The sequence below is a fragment of the Hipposideros armiger genome, unplaced genomic scaffold (assembly GCF_001890085.2).
Source record: "Hipposideros armiger isolate ML-2016 unplaced genomic scaffold, ASM189008v1 scaffold_262, whole genome shotgun sequence".
In the NCBI taxonomy this organism is placed as follows: Eukaryota; Metazoa; Chordata; class Mammalia; order Chiroptera; family Hipposideridae; genus Hipposideros; species Hipposideros armiger.
The window spans coordinates 1,590,710-1,613,200 of record NW_017731612.1 but is presented as its reverse complement, the minus strand read 5'-3'; positions in this window follow the sequence as shown (position 1 = coordinate 1,613,200).

The window sequence follows — 22,491 nt, the reverse complement described above, 5'->3', positions numbered from 1 at the left end:
GCTGGCTACTCACGGCAGCCCAGCTCCAGGTTGAGCTGTTGTTCAGCATCTTAGCTGTGGAGGGCAGTGTCACTGGCCCTCATATGTGGGATCCAACCGGGGCCCTCTGGCGTCCCAAGCCAGTTCTTAACCATCGCGCCACTCGGCCGGCCCGTAAGCCTTAATGTCTTATATCCTGGGAATATATTCACAACACTATGAAGCTAATAGGAATAAAAGTATTTTTCTAGTTATGAGAGCACAATGATTGATGGCATATGTGAGTAATTATACCTGCAAATACAAATGTACCATTGCAATGTCACTTTTTGCTAGGAATCTTTATTTGAATTATATCATCATGGAACACTTGCATCAAAATATTAAAAATGTACCATTTAAAAATGAAATGTCTGAGGAATTAGGTCTGAGTCCTTTATAACATCAAAGAATGACAGTGGGCCATATGACTTATTATGGCCTCATGATATGAGTGTTTTTTAAAAATGAAAATTTTAACAAGCTATTTTTCTGTCTGTATGGGTTGCAGGATTAATTTGAGAGATTATTATTTGGAAAGATAACAGTGACAATTGATCACTTTTTTTCATATTAAGTTTTTTTGAGCAACACTGGCAAAATTAATGCTTTTCCAAATTAAAAAAAATAATAAAGAAGCTTTTATAGTAATGAAACTGCTGAATACTTGGTCCCTACTGCTTTTAATGTGGCATATGTCTATGTATATATCTGTATCATATCTGTGTCTGTATCTATCTGTACCTGTATCTGTCCATATATATTGTAATTTTAAATAATAAGCCAATAACTTACTGTTCGTGGAGGGCTAAGGCAGGACTGTGCCGCTGCAGGTTCCAGCTCGTGGCGGGAGGGGTGTCCCCACCAGCAGAAGGAACCCTCGGACACCAGCTACGCGTCCAACAATTCAACTGAATTCTGACATGACCCACCGAGAGAGGGCGTCAGACTCCACTTATTAAGGTTTCAGTCCTCCCACCTGCCCTTCAGAGGCCAGTCCCAGCCCCAGGGTGTGCCCTGCACTTTTGACTGTCTTTACATCAGAGGTTCCCGTGACCCCCTCTTGGGCACCATTAACTTTCTAGAGCGGCTCACAGAACTCAGAGAAACACTTTACCAACTGGACTACTCGTTTGCTATAAAGGACTAGGACTCCCGAGCAGCCGGAGAGAGGCACAGGAGAAGGGGTGGGGCAGGGACGCAGCTGTTGCCATCTGTCACCAGCTGGAAGCAAGGGCATTCACAGATCTGTACTTTCTGCCTCTCCATTCTTTCTTCTGTGTCAAAGCCACAACACTTGTGAACATCGGACATTGTCACAATGCTGCTGCTAATGTACTCGGTTGCCACTGTGTCCCCCAAATAGCCATCCCTATGTTTTCATCCTTTCAGTTATAGACCTGGTACTTATTAATAAAAGCACCCTGGAGTGGGTTATCTTTAAATGCGGTACTCTCAAGCAATCCAAAATCCGTGAGGTAGGCAAGAGAATGGGGTAGGTGCCTGACCAAGGCACTGTACACCTGAAGCTGAATAATATTGTATGTCAACTGTAATTTAATATATATATAGTCACGGGATATGGAGTATAGCATAGGGCAGAGGTCAGCAAGCTTTTGAGGCGGAACAGCTGCCAGGGGTCAGCAAATGGTGGCTCGCGAGCCACATGCGGCTCTTTAGGTACGTACATGTGGCTCTGAAGTAAAACTGAAAATGAAAATAAAACTATCATAGTTTCATTTATAAAATTTTAAATGATATTATTCACATAATGGTGATTATGTGAAAATATATTTATGCCTCTCGAATAATTTTTAAATTGTTGTGAAGGACAGGATTGGCTCTTTCACAGGGTCTGCAAACTTTTAAGCCAGAACGTACCCAAAGAACTGCATGTGGCTCGCGAGCCGCAGTTTGTCGACCCCTGGACTAGGGAATAGAGTCAATGGAATTGTGATAGGATACGTACAATGTCAGAGGGGAAGTAGATTGGGGGAGGGGAGTTATCACTTTGTGAGGGGTGCAACATATAACTATTACATCGTTTTGTACACCTGAAACTAATTTTTAAAAAATGCTAAAATAAAAGGTAAGAGAAGCCCTGTAAAAATACAATTTACAGGCTGAATAATTTTACTTCTGATAATATAAAGTAATACTGTAAATCAGATGTAAAGGTAAAAAAGAGCGATATGTGTTCAATATAATTATGCACATAAAATTATAAAAATGTTTAAATCAGTTATTGGATTTCCATGGCATAAAATGATATAAACATTTAAATTGTTGTTATTATAATATATCATGATTTTAGAATATATCCAGGAGGTAACATCATGAAAAATATATGAAGCTGTGTGTGATGAAATTTACCTATGATCATGTGCTTACATGAGTTAAGCCTACATTGATCAGAGTGGGAATTGTAATGTGGATAAATCATATATATGTAAAATCCCATGCAAATATTGATACATAATTACTTCTTACCCTACAGTGAAATATTCCTTACCTTTAAAAATAGTGTTTGGTTTTCTGTAAAGAGTTTCCCTGAAGTAAAGCATGGTTAGCTCATGGTCTTTTCAATCCTGCTGTTTGCTTAGGAACCAAGGAAAATTTCTTTCATCTTTGGCAACGTATCTTAGAAGTTTGGTTTTTCAATAGTGTTATAAGTTTCTATTTCCTACTTTAACTTTTAAATTACAGATATGCTCAGGAGCCGTCCTGAGGAGGATTTAACGAAAGCACGTGCGGCTCCCCGCTGCTCCTCATGTGTGACTAGGCTTCTCGGAGCAGCAGCTTTGTACTGACTGTGTCTTCGTTCATGTGGGCGCCCTACCTGTGTAGAATAAGTCCATACACTCTGTGAGTCACCCACGTTCGAATCCCCCCTGGCAGAGGTAGATCCAGTTCCTATGTTCCCTCGTCACCATTCTCTGTGTTCCCTCTGTGTCCCATTCATAACTTTCCATGTCACTCTGTCCTTGCTGTGCTGTGGTGGTTTCTGTAGTGTCTGTAGAGAGACTCTCATGACATCTCCTTACCCCATTGCTGGAGGAGGGCCCAAGGGTGGAGGAGAGCTGAGAACCTCAGGGTGCCTTCCCTGTCTCCGTGGATGCCTAGACCTGGTGGATGTGGTCCCTGTTTGTCGCACGTTTCCATAATCCTGCACTTGATGCTGTGCCTGAGGACTGTGCAGGGGCAGGATCTGTGATCTCAGTGGTCGTTGGAATTTGATAAGACAGTTCTTCTTTCATCTGGGGTGATTTTTATGCTGGTTTTACGCTCTCTAAAGGTGCTGATGATTTGGTGTCATATGGCAGCAGCTGAGAAGAAGAAGAGATTCAGGAACGACAGGGATGTGGCCAAATTACTCGAGGTCCATGCTCCCAGGATTGCAGGGTGTTCCTGGAAGCTGCCTTTCGTGATGCTGAGTGGTGACTGCTGTGCCTCTTCTGGGACTCCCCATTGCCTTCCATGCCTCATGTATTCCACAAGTTGACATCCATTAAAAGTGAATGTATTTTTACATTAGGTAAGAGTGCTTCACTGCAGCGGCAGGATGTGGCCGCGCTCACATTGGATGCCCGCTTCCTGGTGTCAGTTGTAGTCCCCTCCCCTTGAGTGTGGGCCCAGCCAGTGGCTACACCAGGCTAATAGAACATAGGCAGGTTGAAGGGCTGTCATGCTCACAGGTGTGTTTCCCTGGACAGGACTCCATCTTGCTGGCAGAATCTCCTTTGGCCCCCATTTTGCTGGCGTGGTGATGTATGTCACCATGGCAAGGGGCTGTGGGTAGCTTCTGGGAGCCAAGGATGACCTCCAGCCGCCAGCTAACCTCAGTCCCACAACTTCAGGGGCCACCCCGAGGACTTTGCACATGGCTATGTTTCCTTTTGACCCCATGTTGAAATTAAGATTATTTTCCTGGTCCAAAGAATGTTGTAACAAGCACGAGCCTTGTTCATTTGCTCGTTGTTAATAAATGCCTTTCACTGATGGATGTATGCGTTACACATTATGCATTAAAATAGGAGCCAAATAACTGACTATTAATGCCGTTCATCTCACCTCTCCACAGTGAAGGCATTAGATGGCCTCGTTGGAAATACACTCGTTGAGTCACACTGTGGCCAGGCGCTTTTCAGGTTTGAAAAGTTTGGATGAATTCCAGAGATCAATGTAGGAATTACTTACTTACAGCGCCTGGCACAGGTCTTCTCATCAGCACTGATGTTCCCGAACAGCCACTGGCATCGGGCACTGCTTGCCTGACAGGTTTGCAATTACAGAGGACAGGAGATGGTCTGAGGGCCTGCGGAGGAGAGGCGCCCCATGGACAGATGACGCGCAAAGGCGAATTACCACAGCGCTTTAAAAGGAATGGTTTCATATTCTGTCATTTAACTTCTCTGTCATTCAGTTTATTTCTCCCATAAGGGACAGGCTTGAAAATAATTAGACATAAATATTTGAGCTTAGCTTTTTTTGTTTTCACCATGTTGTTCATATAATTTAATCTTTCCAGGAATTATGGAAAATTGATTTTTATGAAAATAAGCATCTGGTGACATAAATAATGTTTGCAAAATCAAGTAATTTCTAACACCTAAGACGCTGCATGTGCTGAACTTTAACTCAAAGTGACAATGGAAGACATCTACCCTCTGCATGTTTTAGAAAATGCTGTGTGCTATGAGGGAACACACAGAGATGGTTTGTGTTATAAACTAGATTTAAATTGTTTATGAAATGTTAACTTTCCCACCTCATTATCCCACACGAACTTACAATTTATTAGCCACTAATCCTGACTATATAACCAAATAACTTTTACGATATATAAGTATATTCAAATAGTTAAATTTGCATAATGTACATTCTCTCTCTCCCCCTCTCTCTCTTTCCCTCCCCCTAGTTTTCAGTCTCCATTCTGATGTGCATAATTGTTCATGTACACTTTACAAGAAAATGTGCAGATGCCTGAGGAGACTCAGCAAGGGCGTTTGTAACTGTGCAGACATGGGTGTGTGCATTTGTGTACGTTACTCATATATGTACACATATTCATGTGACAGATACAGGCACAAATGGATTCTCTGGGTGGATGAGGTGGCTTTCCTGTAAACAGAGCTGTGAGTGTGCGCTGCATTTCCTCTTCCTTCTCAAACCCGACTCAGCAGGATGACAGGAAGTGCTTCTGTCCCTGTCAACCCAGGTGAGGGCTGCAGAGACCTCGGTTTCCTGCTGAGTATGGTTGTAAGAGTGTCGCTGTAACTAACTGTGGCCTAAAACTATGAAGGTAAATTGTAGCCTAATTGAAAGAAAGCGATGTATCTAGGCGTCTCATTGTAGAGAACAGTGGGGCCGAAATAGTTTATATAGTTAGGAAAAATAATAGAGTAAAAATAAAAGGGAACTTCAAAAAATCATAAAATAAATGATAAATCCAAATATAGTAGTTATGAAACTGAATTAAGTTTGCTTGATACTGGTAATGATTCAAGAAATACTTAAAACTAAATGACATAAAAATATAAAAAAAATAAAAATAAAAAGTTGCCATTAAATAAAACAGAAATAAATAAGTAAAACTCAGTAAATAAATAGCATATAACACAGAATCCTCAGCAATAAATTAAATATGTATGTGAATGAATCACTAATGGAAATGATTTTTACAAAAATAAAGTTAATGGTCATTATAATTTTAAAAGCTGTACTCATCCAGCGTGTTGGAAATCCTAGGAAGGCCATGGTTAACACATTAGCGTCGATGATGTAGCTATCAGAGCCGGGCAGAGCCTTCCAGAAGGCTGGGCTCACTCCGATTGGTTTTAAATACATTCAGTTTTGGAAACTTCAAAAATACAAATAATAACGTTTGTATGGTTTGATGACTTTGTTTTTTAATTTATTTTTAAAAATTTTTTTTTAGGTGAGCCATCCTGCCACGTGTTGGCAGTTTAGTGGCAGCTCAGCTTGGGCCGGGAATCGAACCGCTGTTGCTCAGAGCTCAAGCTCTTTTTGAGCGAGCTCTTAACCAACTGAGCCACTCGGCCAGCCCTTTTTTTAAAATTTTATCATTTATTAAATTTTATAGATCAGGCTTCTTTTAGATATATAAAATTAGAGCTTAGAGACCCCGTAAAGATTATAAACACACACACACACACACACACACACACACATTTTAGAGGTTAGAAGGCCGTTGAAAACAGGCTGGATTGGGAGTAAATGCCGAAATCACGATCTCCTATCAAACACACCTCCTAGCCTCTTATTCCCTCTTTATATTCTTGTATTACGTAACTTGTGTGAATGAGAGAGCACTACATTTATTTTGAATTGTTGTAATTATGATACAAGAATTTCATATTAAAAATAGTGCTATTGTTGATTGTTCCAGATTTGCTCAGTAACCATGGGATTGGGTCTCTGACAGATTTTTGCTAAAGTATATTTCAGCTGGAGCTACATGTCAGTTTGCCGACAGGGCGTATGTATAGTTATGTTTTTCTTTAGGAGAAGTGGAAGAGCTACTCAGAGGACACAGCTGATAATCTGCTACATGTTCTCCAATTACTGGTCAAGAAATTTTAAATTATGATTGCTTAAGTGGTCATTAGTTTTAATAAAAATTATAAATCGACTTATAACAGGCAAATGGCAGTCATTTATTATCAAAAAAACTTTTCTGCAAATGTTGTGCAAAAGGAAGAGTCTTAAATGATATTTGGATTGTATAAAGTCAGTTGAATCGGTGTGACATACAGAAAGTGATTATGTCAAAATGCGAGTAACCTTTAAAGTAGGATGGCAGGGAACTGTCCATTTCACCTCTTCATACATTTTTATTTTGTGATCTAACCATGCTAGTTTAGCTTTGTATTTCAGGTAGTAATAGTTTTAGTGGAATAGCAGACTTACCTCTTATGTTGTCTAGTATTTTGTTGCTGTTGTTGTCTTCTCAAATTAACCCAGTAACATTCATTAAATGCTGTCATCTTCTATTTTCCAAGAAAACATTTTGTAAAGTTTAAATATTTTATTAGACCCTACTGCTATAATCAAGTGGCTTACAGTCGCAAGGTGATTTTATTTATATCAAACATTAAGTCCGAAAATTAACATTTTTTTGTATCTTTGTGCTTTAGAGACAAAAATCACAATTTCACATACATGTTTGGACAGATTAAGCCAAGTCGACATCTATAATCTTACATCCACCCTTGAGGTACTTTCTGGCTGACACAATACAGGTGCCCCCCCTTATCTGCAGAGGATATTGTAAGACCCTCAGAGACCGTCTGAAACCATGGGTAGGACCGAGCCCCACATGTCTTGTGGTTTTACTATACGTGCACACCTGCAATAAAGTCCAGTTGATCAAGTAGGCATTGTAAGAGGTTAACTACCCCTAACAACAAAATAGGATGTTATAACAGCATATTGTAATAAAAGCTCCGTAACTGCTCTCCCTCTCCTAAAACACCCCCTTGTCCTGTACTCACCTGTTCTCTTCTGTGATGATGAAATGAAGGGAAGGGGACACGCAGGGCAAAGGGATGACTCACGTGCCAGCAGAAGGGAGCGTGACAGCGGAAATTTTAATCACACTACTCAGAACAGCATGTGATTTCAATCTTATAAACCACTTATTTCTGGAATTTTCCATTTAATATTTTTGGACCATGGCTGACCAAGGGTACTGATTCCATGTAAAGCAAGCTGCAGTAAAAGGGGGGACGGTTCTGAGACTAGTAGCTGAGTTCTTGAGGATTTGAATGCCTGGTTCAGCAGGACCCGTTACAGCATGGAATTTTTGTGTGTGTGTGGTTTTCCCTTCTTACAGCACAGAAAGTTAAAGGAGCTTGTTTTTCTTGAAATAAGAATAGCTCATGCCTTTGATTGTAAAGCGGGACCCCAAAATGATGACTGGCTCTGGGAATTTGGGTTTTCATCTATTTCAGGAAGAGAAGGACCCTTTCTCAGTGGGGTCATCAGACATTTATGCCAACACCAATCAGATGCATTGATTTTTGAGTTCTCTGACTCCTGCAATCTGAGATTTGAAAGTTCACAACAAAGATATAGCCAAGAGTAAGCCTAGAAAATGTAAAATATGTTTTAAAGATATGTTCAGTTTATGGCTAAAGTTCCATTTCAGTATAATTTTTCAAAATAAAAGTATTTTTCTAGTTATGAGAGCACAGTGATTGATGGCATATGTGAATAATTATACCTATAAATACAAATGTACCATTGCAATGTTACTGTTTGCTAGGAATTTTTATTTGAATTATATCATCATGGAACACTAGCATCAAAATATTAAAAATCTACCATTTAAAAAATGAAAGGTCTGAGGAATTAGGTCTGAGTCCTTTACGACATCAAAGAATGGCAGAGGGCCATATGACTTATTATGGCCTCATGATATGAGTGTTTTTTAAAAATGGAAATATTAGCTGAAGTTATTTTCCTGTTTATATGGATCACAGGATTAATTTGAGAGATTGTTATTTAGAAAGATAATAGTGACAGTTGATCACTTTTTTCATATAAGTTTTTTTGAGCAACATGGGCAAAATTAGTGCTTCTCCAAATTAAAAATAAATAAATAAGCTTTTATAGTGATGAAACTGTTGAATACTTGGTCCCTACTGCTATTAACTTGGCATAAGTATATGTATATATCTATATCATATCTATACCTATAATTATACCTATATCTATATCTGTACCTGTACCTGTATTCATCTGGGTCTGGCTGTGTCTTTCATATCCGGCATTACTCTGTTAGCAATAAGATTTTTTCTGTAGCATTATTTTAACAACAAAAAATAAATAAGAATTGTTTAATTTTTCTTATAACAAGAAAATATTTTAGTACTAAATTTTTATGCGTTATAATTACCTGGTTACTCTGGTCTTTTTGACATTAAAAGAGAGCCAAATTCCTTGGTGTTCAGTTTCTCCTTCTATAAAAAATGCAGACCCCCTTCGCACCGTGAGGGCCGGATCCGGTATGCCCCCCCCCCCGGGGGCACAGAGGCCCCGTGTGCAGATCTCAGCAGAACCGTCCCTGGGCAGGCGAGCTGCTGGCGTCCGTGGCCCTGCTCTCCTCTCCTGAAGCAGGGCCTTGACTCGCTGCTCAGGAACTGCCCCTCACAGAGCCCTGGGTGGTGCTCAGACTGCACTGGTCCCTCNGCCCCGTGAACGGCTCCAGCACCCTGAGGAAGCCACGACACTGCCCTCTTCCTCTCCTGCCCGCTCTGTGGACCTGGTCCAGGTCCGGTTCTGAGTTCTCAGGGGAATTTCCGTGACAGCAGCCAGGACTCCCCAGGAGCAAGGAGTGCCGATGTCCCCACTGCACGTGCTCTGGGAACCTCGACCCCAGGATTCTGGGAACTTGTAGCCCGCTGCCTGCCCCTTACAACCTGCATGGAGCGCTCCCCTGGGTCAGGTGTGCACCCCTAAACCCGCGGGCCCTCTTCTCTGAGTAATGTTCCATATTCACGGGTATTTCCAGCCCCAGTCAGTGCAGGACCAGTTCGGAGCGGCAGCATCTGCTTAGCTGCTCTAGAGCGAGGGAGCGGGGTGAGGAAGTAAACACGACCTGAGGCTGGAGGTGTTCGTGCCCAGCAGGCATCGGGGTGCCCCGTGATAAAAGGGCTACGTGCACGTGTGTGGAATTTAGTGGAGAGAGAAGTCCGGGCAGGAGACCCACGTGATGGGATCAAAAATATGAATGTTTAAATAGTATATATGTATATATTACAGTAAAAGACACATGGCCATTAATCCCCCTCAAAATACTCCCCCTCACTTTGAACACACTTATCCCATCATTCTCATCACTTTCTGAAGCAGTTCTGGAAGTCCTCTTTCATGAGTGTCTTTACTTCATCCTCCATCATGACAACAGTCCGTGTCACACATCGCTTCTGGTACGGCAATTTCTGTCAAATACAAACATTATGGTGTGTCCTCATCCACTTTGTTCACTGGATCTAGCACCGTGCGACTTCTGGCTCTTCCCCAAAGTCAAAATGACCATAAAAGTATTCGTTTTGAACCGATTCCGGAATTGAGGCAGCCACGACAGCGCAGCTAAGGACAGAGCAGTTGTGAAGGTCAAATAAGTTGGTCCATACTCAGAAACTTAGCACGCTGCCTGCAGAAAACAGGCGCGCGACCAGCATCCATTCTTATTTTATTTGTAGTATGCTTTTTATTTTAATAATTTATTGTGTGTTGTTTTGTTCTATTATTGTTTTAAATTTTGTTTTACTTTGGACTGAAATATGAACCACTTAAAATACAGAGGGTGCGAAAAAAACATGTGCACGTTTTAAGAAAGGAAAAATCTTTATTAAAAATTGTAATAATATATACCAATAACAAAAGATGAATACAAGTCATGTGTATACATTGTTTTGGCTGCCCGGTGTAATGTATTGTGAAAAAGAACCAGCTTACAAAGGACTGTGAGAAGCAGTGGCTGGGGAAGTAGGAGAAAAAGGTTGTGTTGCCGTAGAATGTAAGCGGACGTGAACAAAGGAACTCACTTGTGAAGTGAGCTAATTGCTAATGAGAGAGATTGTAGGGTAAGAACTGAGAAGAATCTGCTGTATTTTTCAGTGTGTATCAATGGTGAATTTATAATGCAGCTTTAGTAGCTGAGTAAAGCGGAAAGCACAATGCAGTAAGTTGAAAAATAAATAGAAGCTAAGAAATCAAGTCACAATATTTGCATCATTCCTTACAGTGAAGGTGATCAGGGACCAGGAGCTTTAAGGTGTGGGGGGCCAAGAGACGCAGTTCATTTGTGTGAGTGTGTGTGTGTGTGTGTGTGTGTGTGTGTGTGTGTGTGTGTTTAAAGGGAGTACCTAAATCATATTTGTATGATTATAAGTATGATTGCATTATTATTGAGTTGAGAGAAATTAAGTAGTGAAACAGAAACAAGATATCAAATGATAGACTGTTGAAAAAAAATTGGATTTTGATGGGACGGATTCTTTATTGTTATGAGAGGAGACAAAACAGTGGCAAAGGTCTGCATATATATGCTTACAGTGAAAAGAAAAAGTGAGTTACAGTCCAGTTTCTCTTTTTTAAATGAAACAGACTAGCTGGTCAGTAACTGTGGAGTAGAGACTTTTACATAAGAAGAAGTCAGAGATTTAATTATGAAACCATAAGTGGTGAGATCCGTAGCGTGTGCTGGGGGAGTTGAATTTGGCGATCTTTAAGGTAGAGTTTCCTCAATCAGCTTGGACACTGGATTTCCTGTAATTATGCTTAGATTGAGTGTTGCCGTTGAAATCTTATACATAAGGTTCATTGAAGAAAGTGATCTTGCCAGGCAGGTTGGACAAGAAAAAGAGAAAAAAAGGTGGAGATGAATCAATGGTGCCCACAAAAAAATAAAAATAATGATGGATGAGGGAAAATAAAGAAATAAGGTGATGGGTTATCAACATCAGTGTACTGAAAGCTATAACAAGGTTAGAAATTGTACTATAAGGAGAGGAGTTTATTGTAAGGATGAGATTCTAATGTGAGTGCTTTTACACATGGACAGTTTTTCACTGACCCCATTTACAGAGTGTGACCATATAAATGAATATTTTAGCAAGAGAGGAAGAAAAGTTCATTGGAGATTAGGAAGTCATGAACTGAGTATAATTCTTAGTGTATCAGAATTCTTGATGATTTAGTTAAGTCTACTGATGCTTCATAGAATGACAGGTATCTGTGATGGTGATAGAATAAGGCCGTCAGGGACGAAACCCCTCACAACTTCCATGCAGTAACCAATCAGAACGTGAATCCTTTGTGCTAATGAATGAGGTGGTTGGGAGACACCTTCTTTATTGTCTCAAAGAACTAATGTTACTCTATTGTCACAAGACAGCAATTGACTTTGTAAACTTAAGCTTCTATTCTATCAACTGGCTTCCCTAATATGAATGAAATGCTGTGCACCTGTTTTTAAAAATTTTGATAAAATGGAAAAATAATCTGACCAGTATATAAAATTTCACCCTATTAAAATCAGTTGGTCAGGAGGTCTTATCTAATACAGCTAAAGCAGAAAGACAGTGCAGGATTGAGTACTTCCTCAGTTAGTTTAGGATTTAAAACTCTCTGACATAAAATTAATTATATTGAGGAGAGAACATAAAAGAAAATGTTTTTCAAAAGAAGATAGGAATGTTTTACGTAATTAAGTGCATTATTTAAGAATACTCTACAGAGAGCATTTAAGGCATTTGGGAAATAAAAGGGTGACTGTTGACTGTTACCATTGCGCTTATATAATGGGAGGTACAAAATATAATTTTTAAAATCAGTTAACAGCACAAAATGCTTAATAATCATTTCCTCAGCACAGGACTACGATGAGAAAATGAATAAGAATGACTTATTGAGTAGGAAAAGGAGCTCTACCTGCCTGTGCATTTGTCCACCCCATATACTTTAGAGTTCAAAAAATAAGAAACACTTGTATCACATTAAAAGATAGTAACTTCCAGTTATGAAATTAAAAAATTATGGGGATGTAATGTACAACATAGGGAATATAGTTCGTGTATTGTAGAAACGGTGCATGGTGACGAATGATGACTAGACTTCCCACGGGGATGATGTCGTAATGTTTATAAATATCGAGTCAGTGTGATGTGCACCTAAAACTAATAGGGTTGTATGTCAGTTACACATCAATAAAAACAAACACACAGACAAATGAATAAAATCCAGGGTGTGCGGCTCTAGCAACAAACTAATCATCTGTGAAGAAAATCAATAGTTTGTTCTACATGAACAGTGACAATGTGACAATCTAAAGGAATGGAAGTGTCATACAATAGCAATATGAACAATGGATTGCCGCAGAATAAGTCAAAAATATATATTTAATGTTTGTGGGGAATACCACAAAGTTTCTAAAAGACACGAAATTGAAGAAAAACCTGTTCAGGCTAGAGAAACTCAATGGTAGAATCCTTTGATTCTTCTCATTTATGTGCCTGTTCAAAAACAAACCCCGACCACAACTTCAACAGTGTTACTTGAGTAATTTGGAAAGCAGATTCTAAAATGAAAATTGAAGAATAAATGCACAAAATAAAGCAAATCAATACAGGAAAACGAGATTTCAGGAAAGCCAACAGAACGCATTTACAAAGGATCAGGTAAGTATATCCATTGTATGGAATAGATAACCTAGGAATTTATGCAGGTGCATAAGGATTTGGTTCTATGATTAGAGCTGATTTTCAGATAAGTGTGGAATGGATAGTGAAAAAACAACATTAAGACAACTTTTGGAAAATTAGATCTCTTTCTTAGAGCATTCACAAAAATAAGCATTAAAATGATCTAAAGCATTACTATAAAATGTAAGATAATGTGTTTATAATTTTAAACAAATCTTTTAAATTAAGACATGAACATCAAAAGTGCAAAGACAAATAAATGTGTGAGCAGTTTACACTTCCTAATTCAATACTCTGAACAGCAGAAACACATTGAGATACAGTGGTGAGTCAAGTGGACAGTCTCATGGAGATTAAAATGTAGTGAGGGAAGACTTCCAGTAAAGAAAATAAATATGTAACATGTCCAGGTATGAAAAAGCAATATAAAAGGAAAAAAAGCTTAGTATGTGGTGATGGGGGAATGAGAGAGCTTCCGTTTCAGTATCAAGTAGTCAGCGAAGAGCCTCGCATCCCAGAGAATCGGAGCCAGTGATCTGAAGTGTGGAGGAGTCCTGTACCTCCCAAAGGGGGTGTCAGAGCCCCGGTGGGAGCCAGGAAGCCTGGCCATGGCCGGCACCCCACTGAGTGTGTCTGAGGAGCAGCCAGGAGCTGGTGATGGCTTCAGCGGGCTGTGGGAGAATTTCCATCGTGTTTTAACAATTCAAGTCCTTGGTAATCAGTATACACTTACGATGTAAAATTAAGTTGGACATGTGAAATATTGGACGTTAGGCAGAATGCCCCTGACCCATTTCTGCTGCTCTCTAGCGGCTCCGACCTAAGACCAGTCGTTCAGGTTTTCTAGGGCTTGTGTTTATCTTCTGCCCAGAATCAGGACCTCATCATTTCCTCAGACCTGACTATGAATGTGAGAATAAGCAAATTCTCGTGTAACGTTTCCCTGTGTGTCCAAGAACACGCCATCTCTAGACGTTATTAATGTTTCAGTAGCTCATTTCTTTGTGTCTCTCTGTATATTGTTTGTTAAAACTTCCCATTCCTTTCTAGAGACTTAGTCCAAAAACAGATTTATATAAATTATATTTTCTTCACAGTGTAAATTAAAATGGCAGCTTAAATATCTAATGAAAGTAATAGTAAATTTATGTAAGCTGTAATTTATGTGAAAACAATATATTTTAAGCAAGTCTGGATCTTGACTGGTAGGCTTTATTTTATATTTTTATACGTATATTAGATCATATTCTTTGGTCAATGCACAAAGACCACCAGTAAATGAAATTTTCTAACAGGATTTTCTGACATTACAAAAAATACTATATTTTTTTGTGATGTGTGTTTGGTATACTTTTTATTTAAAAAATAAAAATAAATAGAAATCATAGTGATATAAGAAAAGAATGTAAAACTTTATTAAAATAGTATATCATGAAAATGATACATTTTTATTAAATTATAGATTTTCTGTATTCCAGGGTAATATAATATATATGTTTAGGTTTATTTTTTTAGTTACCTTTTAAGTTTATTTATTCTAGAACAGTATGTATTCAATACTTAATATTTATAAATTCCCATGCGATACTTAACCTCTGATGAAGCTTTGGATGAAATGTATAGAACATGTGTTCTTCACCATAAATATTAGGAAGATTAAATGGAAAATTCAGACACAGTAAGCTTTTACACAGTTTTCTAACCTAAGTAAATCTTTTAAAACAAAGTCAAGACCAAATAGAGCTATTTGCCCTCTCACAGGCTACTTTGAGCTAGCATTTTCCGCTCTGCTGAGCACAGAGATTTGATACCCAAAGACATATTATACAGCAGGTTGGAAGCTAGAAAAGCGTGACTGCTTTCGGTGAGGTTGATGAAAAGGCATTCCTGTATCGTGTTCCTGATGAATAAAAATAAGCGTTCCTGGAGAGCTAAGTGCCATGCTCTAGAGTACATTACTGAATGTATCAATTGCAGTAAATGGTATGGTTTTGATGTATATTTTCTTTCTTCAAACGGTAAGACCATATATTATAGTGCCTTCTCAGCAGCTAAACTAATTGATTAAGTCTAATTTTTTTTAATTATAGAGATTATGTTGCATATATTTGGGGAATTCCCAGGGAATTTGTTTTTCATGTGTAATCTAAGAAAATAGCTTATTTTGAATAACAGAATTACGAGTTAATAATATACAATAATATATAATATACTAAAATGTAATATACTGTATATAAAAAATTAATGAATTTTATAACAGAGTAAATAATGTAAAGCAAAGCATTGTTTTTTTTGAAATTGAAAGTATAAACATGATTGAAGTAAATTCTGAAAGATATATCATCTCCCTGTGGTACCCAGCTTCAATATCTAGATAGATCCCACTATTGATACTTTACAAGTGAAAATGGAAAATACAATTTTAATATTCATGTTAGATTAAACAATAATTTAACAAGTTGAAATGTGCCATTCATTGAACATTTAAGGTTTGTATTAATAATGTTTATGCTTATACAAATGTATACAAATAAGCAATATATTGCAAGTCTTGTCAAATTCAAATTTAAATGATAAATTGATATGTGATATTATTCTTTCTTTACCTATGATGAAGTTTATTTTTTATAGTTTTATTTTTCAATTACTCTTGACATTATGTATTATTTTATATTAGTTTCTGGTATACAGCATAGTGGTTAGACATTTATATAATTTACAAAGTGATCCCCCTGATAAGTCTATTTCCCACCAGGCACCATAGATAGTTGCTACAATACTATTGACTGTGTTCCCTATGCTGCACTTTACATCCCTGTGACTATTTTGTAACTGCCAATGTGTATTTCTTAATCCCTTCACCTTTTTCAACGAGTCCCCCCACCCCCTCTAATTTGGCAAACATCAGTTTGTTCTCTGTATGTGTGATATTATTCTGGATAATTATCATTACTGAGAATGTCATCAGCAGAAAACATTAATCATTGATTATATGTCAGAAACTAAAGTAGTACCTGTAGATAAGCCATTGACTTCTTCTGTGAAATTAATTCATTCAACATCAAATTATTGGGTATTATTTTTAATCATTTCAACAGTTATTGGGGATAACTTGACAACTTGTAAATGGACATTTAAGAAAGATAGTACGGCCAGTCCTGGTTTTCATGGAACTTACACTTACTGGGAAGACACCGATAGGGAATGGAGCAATTATTTAATTACAGCTATAAAAAAGTATTATTATAGTGAAGTAAAGTATAATAAAGGGTTTAGAGGGGGAACCTTATTTGTTAGGGATTGCAGGGACGCCTTTTCTTATGAAAGACCATTAAAGGTGAAGCAGAAATTGACCTGGTGGAGCGGGAGGGAAAGGCCTAGAGCCTTAGATGTCATTCTGCTCCCTCAGTTGGCTGCAGAACTTGAGGTTCTGGGGACGGCTGTGAACCCAGCTATCTCTGCAGATCAGTGAACGCAAATGGATCACTTTTCTTTCCCGTGAGAGAGCGTGTTGAATGGCCTTTCACCAGACGAGGATCGCCTGGAGAAAGCAGACACGTGCAAGACTGGCCCACATTGGCAAGGTACTAGGTTTACTCCATGTTTCTCCTGTTAGCACAGCAGATATGTGCTGAACACGTGCTCTGGTCCAGCCACCCCGCCCTCAGGTCTCTGTCACCTTATATTCACAGGGAGGAAACACTTGATAGATGACACGTGCCATGTGTGAATAGGTGACACGGGAGCAGGCTGTGGGGGCGTCACAGCAAGAGGGGCAGACTTGAGCCGTTTGCACAGGTGTTCAGTCCATGGGGAGTGTGTGCCCGCTGAGAAAAGGCTTAGACGATATGAGGATATCCGTCTGCGTGGAAGTTAGGAGCGGACGCCAGGCAGAGGGGAAATCCAGGGCACAGCTGAGGCCAGCACGTGCTGGTGCGTTCCTGGACTGCCGAGACAGCGTGGCCGAGGAGGGGAAGGGAGGACGCGCGCCGGGTGACAGAGCACAAGGCTGAGGAGGCAGCGGCGGGGCTCTCTGAGCGCGGGGCTTTGCCGCTCGGTGACACGGAAGCCGTTTATGAACTGTAGGCAGAAAATTAGAGCCTGGAATGTGTCTGAAGAGCACTTTTCTAGCTGGCGTGTAGGAGTTGGACTTTCAGTGGGCCAAGGCCAACGCAGGCAGACCTTTCGGGAGACGTGGCTATAATCTGAGCGGGGCGGATGGCAGCTTGAACCTGGACTGGCTTCCGCAGCTGAGCTGCTGAGACACGGGCAGCTTCTCAGGCCGCACTGGTGGTAGCATTTGGAAGACTCTCCCTGAAATGGATGTGGCGTGGGAAAGAAAGAACAATCCAAGATAGATCCTAAGTTTGGGCCTGGTGTTTAAATGAAAGCAGGTGTTGGGATTTTGAGGACGGAGCCTGCGAGAAGAGCAGGCTTGGGGTGAATATCAAGAGACCGGTTTTCAACATGCAAAGTTCGAGCTCGCTTGAGATGGATGTCTGTAGCTGTTTGGGAAAAGTGTATGATTTAAGTGTTTAGACTGATACCTCAGCTGAAGATAGAAACGATATAAATGTGGGTGTTCGGTACCTCAGCTGTGAGACGGGCACCATCCCAGGGAGAGGGCACTGTGCCAAAGAAATGCACCACGGACTGGGCATCTGGGAGAGGAGCGAGAGCCAGGAAGAGCGCCTGAGATGGAGCGATCCGACGACATGATGGAAAGCAAGACAGCTGCGATACAGGAAGGCACAGCCAGGCCTGGGTGTGGTCTTAGCAAAAGGTCGCTGAGATGATTGGAGGGGAAACGTTCAGAGATTTGCCGGCCCAGGAGGTTGAAGGAACCAGCCGTTTAATGATTAAAATCTCCAGACAGTAGCATGGGGTCACTGTTGGAGAAATCATAAAGCAGGAGTCAGACTCATGAAGAAGTTAGGCGGACCGTGCTCATGGACTGCCTGGTTAGGCTAGTCACGAGCTGTCGGGGATGCTGTAATGTGATGACACGTGTTTCAACACAGAGGAGTTTCAGGGAAGGAGAGGGGTATGACATGAACAGGAGTAACGCGGAGGAAGCTGCCTACTGACCTCCAGTCCCAGGGCCAAGAGGACTCGGGGAGGAAAAGCAATCCCTGCACGACTGGGCTGCGGAGGCAGTGTCTTCAGACAAGCTGCCCAGGCTTCTGCTAGGAGGAGGGTGGCAGAGACAGTCCAGAGAAGAGGCTGGCGATATACATGGTTTCACTGATGATGGGCTGTGAGTTCCAGAAAGGAGAGTTGGGAGGGCATTTGGCATTTTTATAATAAAAGTTATTTTTTGTTTACCTACACTTTAGAGTTAGCTGAAGGTGCCTGTATTTGGCAACCCTGCGTGTGCTCCATGGAAACGCACGCAGGAAGTGGACAGGAACGGACCTGCATCAGTAGTGATCTCAGCCTGGAAACGGCCCGAAATCCCCCCATAGCAGGACTGAAAAGGCAGAAGGTGGCATTTTGTGGCTGCGCTGGACTTTACGGAGTTTAGGTTCTAGTAGTAAAGGATGGCCTGGGAGTCTGGGGCTTTCTCCTGGTGAACAACAAAAACATAGAAAAGGTAGACTGCAGATAGTTATCCTCAATTCAGGATGGGTCGTGGGTGCAGAGGTGTCAGGCTGGGAACTTGGGGAAGCTGTGATGGAGTTCCACAGCAAGAGCCCCACTGGCATCTGATGGCAGGACTAGAGCCTAGAGGATTCGTGTCTCAGACGCGGGGTGAGTAGTGTGGTTCTGCCATGTTCACTAGTGTTATAGAGCCTTACACTGTTGCACTTACTATTACCTAGAGAATACTAATAAAGTATATACATACTGTATTTGTGTACCCGCAAATATGCATACCTATCCAGTGGCCTATAAAAATAAAAAATTAATTACCTTTGTTAAAATTGTAGTACCCCATGCTTTCATGGTGGCTTCCAGAAAAATGTTAGCTAGTTCTCTGTAATCCATTTAAGCAACAGATATTTTTTAGCTGTTTGTTTAAATGTAAGTAGCTTGATCTATATACACTAGAAGAGTCAGATTTCTCAGTGAATATACATTCTGTTCCTTTAACACATTTTTAAAGAAATCAGAAAAAGAGACATCAATGCCTACAAGGGTTGAGAACAATGTTTTTCCTTACTATTTTCAATAACACATAAATGAGATTTCAAAACACTTATAATTTATTCTCAAGTGATCTACAGTACACGGCACATTTTCAGAGTTTGCTTTAAAAAAAAAAGCAACCTGTTTAATGCATAATTTGCTCTTATACTGAAGTTGATTTGATGGTCCTGAATGTGAAAAATGCCATAATTCATATCCATAGACAGGTTTTGTTTATATGAGGCATTCTTATTCATATCTGCAAGATTAAATACCTCATACTGGATAAAATATAAACAATAAAGTACAAATATTGAATGATATGCCTACATTTGATATATATGTACATTCAATTTTAATCCCCCAAAATATTCTATTAAATCTAAAACGTTTTTACTAAATGTATATATTTTTATATAAACCTTTTCCAGTTTGTTTTATAAGATCTAATTTTGGGGGGTTTTGATAGTCTTATGAACTCTAGGTAAATAAAAATAATCATTTAATATGTGACCCTTGAACAACATAGTTTAAACTTGGTAGGTCCACTTATATTTCTAATAAATCTCTGTATTGTTTTCAGCTGTGGTTGGGAGTCCGTGGATGCGACGGGCTTTGATCTAAGCCATTTCTGTAAGAGTCAGCTCAGGTGGACATCAGAGACCACAGACGGGGGGGGCTTAAACACCAGACACGTGTTTTCTCAGAGTTCCGGAGGCTGGAAGGCTGAGATGAAGGTGCCGGCAGAGTTGGTTTCTAGGGAGGCCTCTCCTCCCAGCTTGGAGACGGCCGCCTTCTCCCTGCCCTGACAGTCTTGCCTCTCTGCACATGTGGAGAGAGAGGACCTCTGCTGTCTCCTTCTATTCTTACATGGACACCAGTTCTGTGGTGTTAGGGCCCCACCCTTATGATCTGAACTGTTTTTACCTCATTCAAAGCCCTATCTCTAAATTCAGCTAACACTATAATGTGTCGCATTACAGTCCTACGCCTCTGGTTGGCAGAGGCACACGCTCCAAGAATTTCAAAAAAAAAAGCTGGTAAGATCGTAAGGGTAATGGCCCCAACCCCTTATTTCCCACAAGAAGAAACAAAGTCTTGGAGGAGTTAAAAGACTTCTAGATGATGTATTACAGAGTTGTACACTTGAAACCTATGTAGCTTTACTAATAATTTTCACCCCAATAAACCTTAATTTAAAAAAAAGGCTTCTCAAGATCACACAGTAGTTCCAAAAACTTCTTCTCAGTGAAATGCCTTTGTTCTATTAACTCATTTATGTTTATAACATATTGTCAAATGAATTATTCAGAACAACTTGCCAGTATTAAAAAAATGAGAGAGATAGAGATAGAGGCAGAGAGAGGGGGGGGGAGGAAGGGAAAAGAAAAGAGAAAAAAGAAGGAGGAAAGAAGGGAGGGAAAGAGGAAAGCAAAGGTAGGTGATTGACAATCCTGAAATAGCACCTTAGAGGAATTAGAGGAATTAACAAATATTTTGATAAACTCCATTTTCTATTCTGAACTCAGCATTTCTCTTTTCGGAATTTTCTTATGAAAGATGGAGCCTCTTCCCGCCATTCTTTTCCAAATTAAAAAAAAACAAACAGCTCCTTGCTAATCTCACAGTCATGCACTCTGCAGAGCCCTGCAGTGCACTCCAAAGAGATTTTAAATCTCGTTGCAGAAACTTAATGTGACCAGAGTTAATAATAATAATTAAGTAGAAATTGCCTGTGCACAGAAGTCCCCATTTTGGTTTCTTGGAGAATGGTCAAGTTCACTGTGAAATCTGCATAATGGTAAGATCAGCATGACCCAAGGGTGCATTTATTGGTTCCACTAATTTTTTTTTAAAATTCTACTTGTAATAGGATTAGATGCTAATGGTTTCCTGGAAAAATAAGTCACCATCATTTGAAAGAATTTTCTTACCTTCCCTGCCGTCCAGAAATTATATTTCTATTTTTATCAGAAGAATGTGTGGTAAAATAAAGATAGCATATTATGAAGGTTTGAGCAGTAAGTGACATACTAATGAAACAGAAATAACCTGAGGGGTGTCATGAAGTACTTTGTAAAAATTAAAGAACTGGGTCAAAAGCAATTAATTCAGGAATAATTGAAGGTATTGAGTCCTGGATTTATTTGATCAGAAAAAATAACATTTAAACTAATTGGCAACATTCAGTCCTAAAGTTAATAGAAGAACCATACAGTTTTTTGTTTTTTTTTAATGTGGCTACTTTTCCTGTTATTTTTGTTCATTTTTTGAATGTACAGCTCGCACACAGTAAGTGCTTTCCTGGAGTGCGAACATCTGCTTTGTGTAGTTCATGGCTGTCTCACCCTTTCCTGCCCCATATTGACCTCAGTGCAAGTAAATTTCCTTAACATAGAAATGGGTATACCAAGCCGACTTAACCCATCTGACTTAATTTATTTAACCATGAGGAATTGGTCAGCGTTTGAACATTTTACACAATAATTCATGCCAGAAGGTGGCACCAGAAGACTCAACTTCAAATTGCTTCATTAATAAATTAATAAGGTTGTTCTATATTTGGGTTTCCAATTGCAGATGTGGGTGACAATGATAAAGGTGACACAGGCGTTTTAAGGCTGCATGTAACACGGGAAAGAAATAGTCTGTGTTTGACTTCAGATATGGTGTAGCAGGAATGGAACAGCGTATGCTCATTCTTACAGATTGACACGTGCTTCTGAGCTTTTTAAAAAATAGTTACATGTAAATCCTCAAATAATATCCAAATGCCAAGGGGAAGAAACAGATCTCCTTCTCAATGAAGTTCCTTTTTGACGCCATGTCATCCGGTTACAAAACTTCTGCCATTTCAGTTAGTTTTATCACATTAAATGTATAGCCAGTGCCGCACCAACAGAGCTCCATCAGTATTGTCAAGAATATCATCCTTTTTCTTAGTTTTTCTCTTGGGAACTAGTTCAGGTCACTGATCAGAAGCTCAGACTCTTGTGTCACAATTGTGAATGTGCCAGACCCTTAGTAGCCCTATGATCTTGGGGGATTTACATAATCAATCAATCTCTCTCTCTCTCTCTCTCTCTCTCTCTCTCTCTCTCTCTCTCTCTCT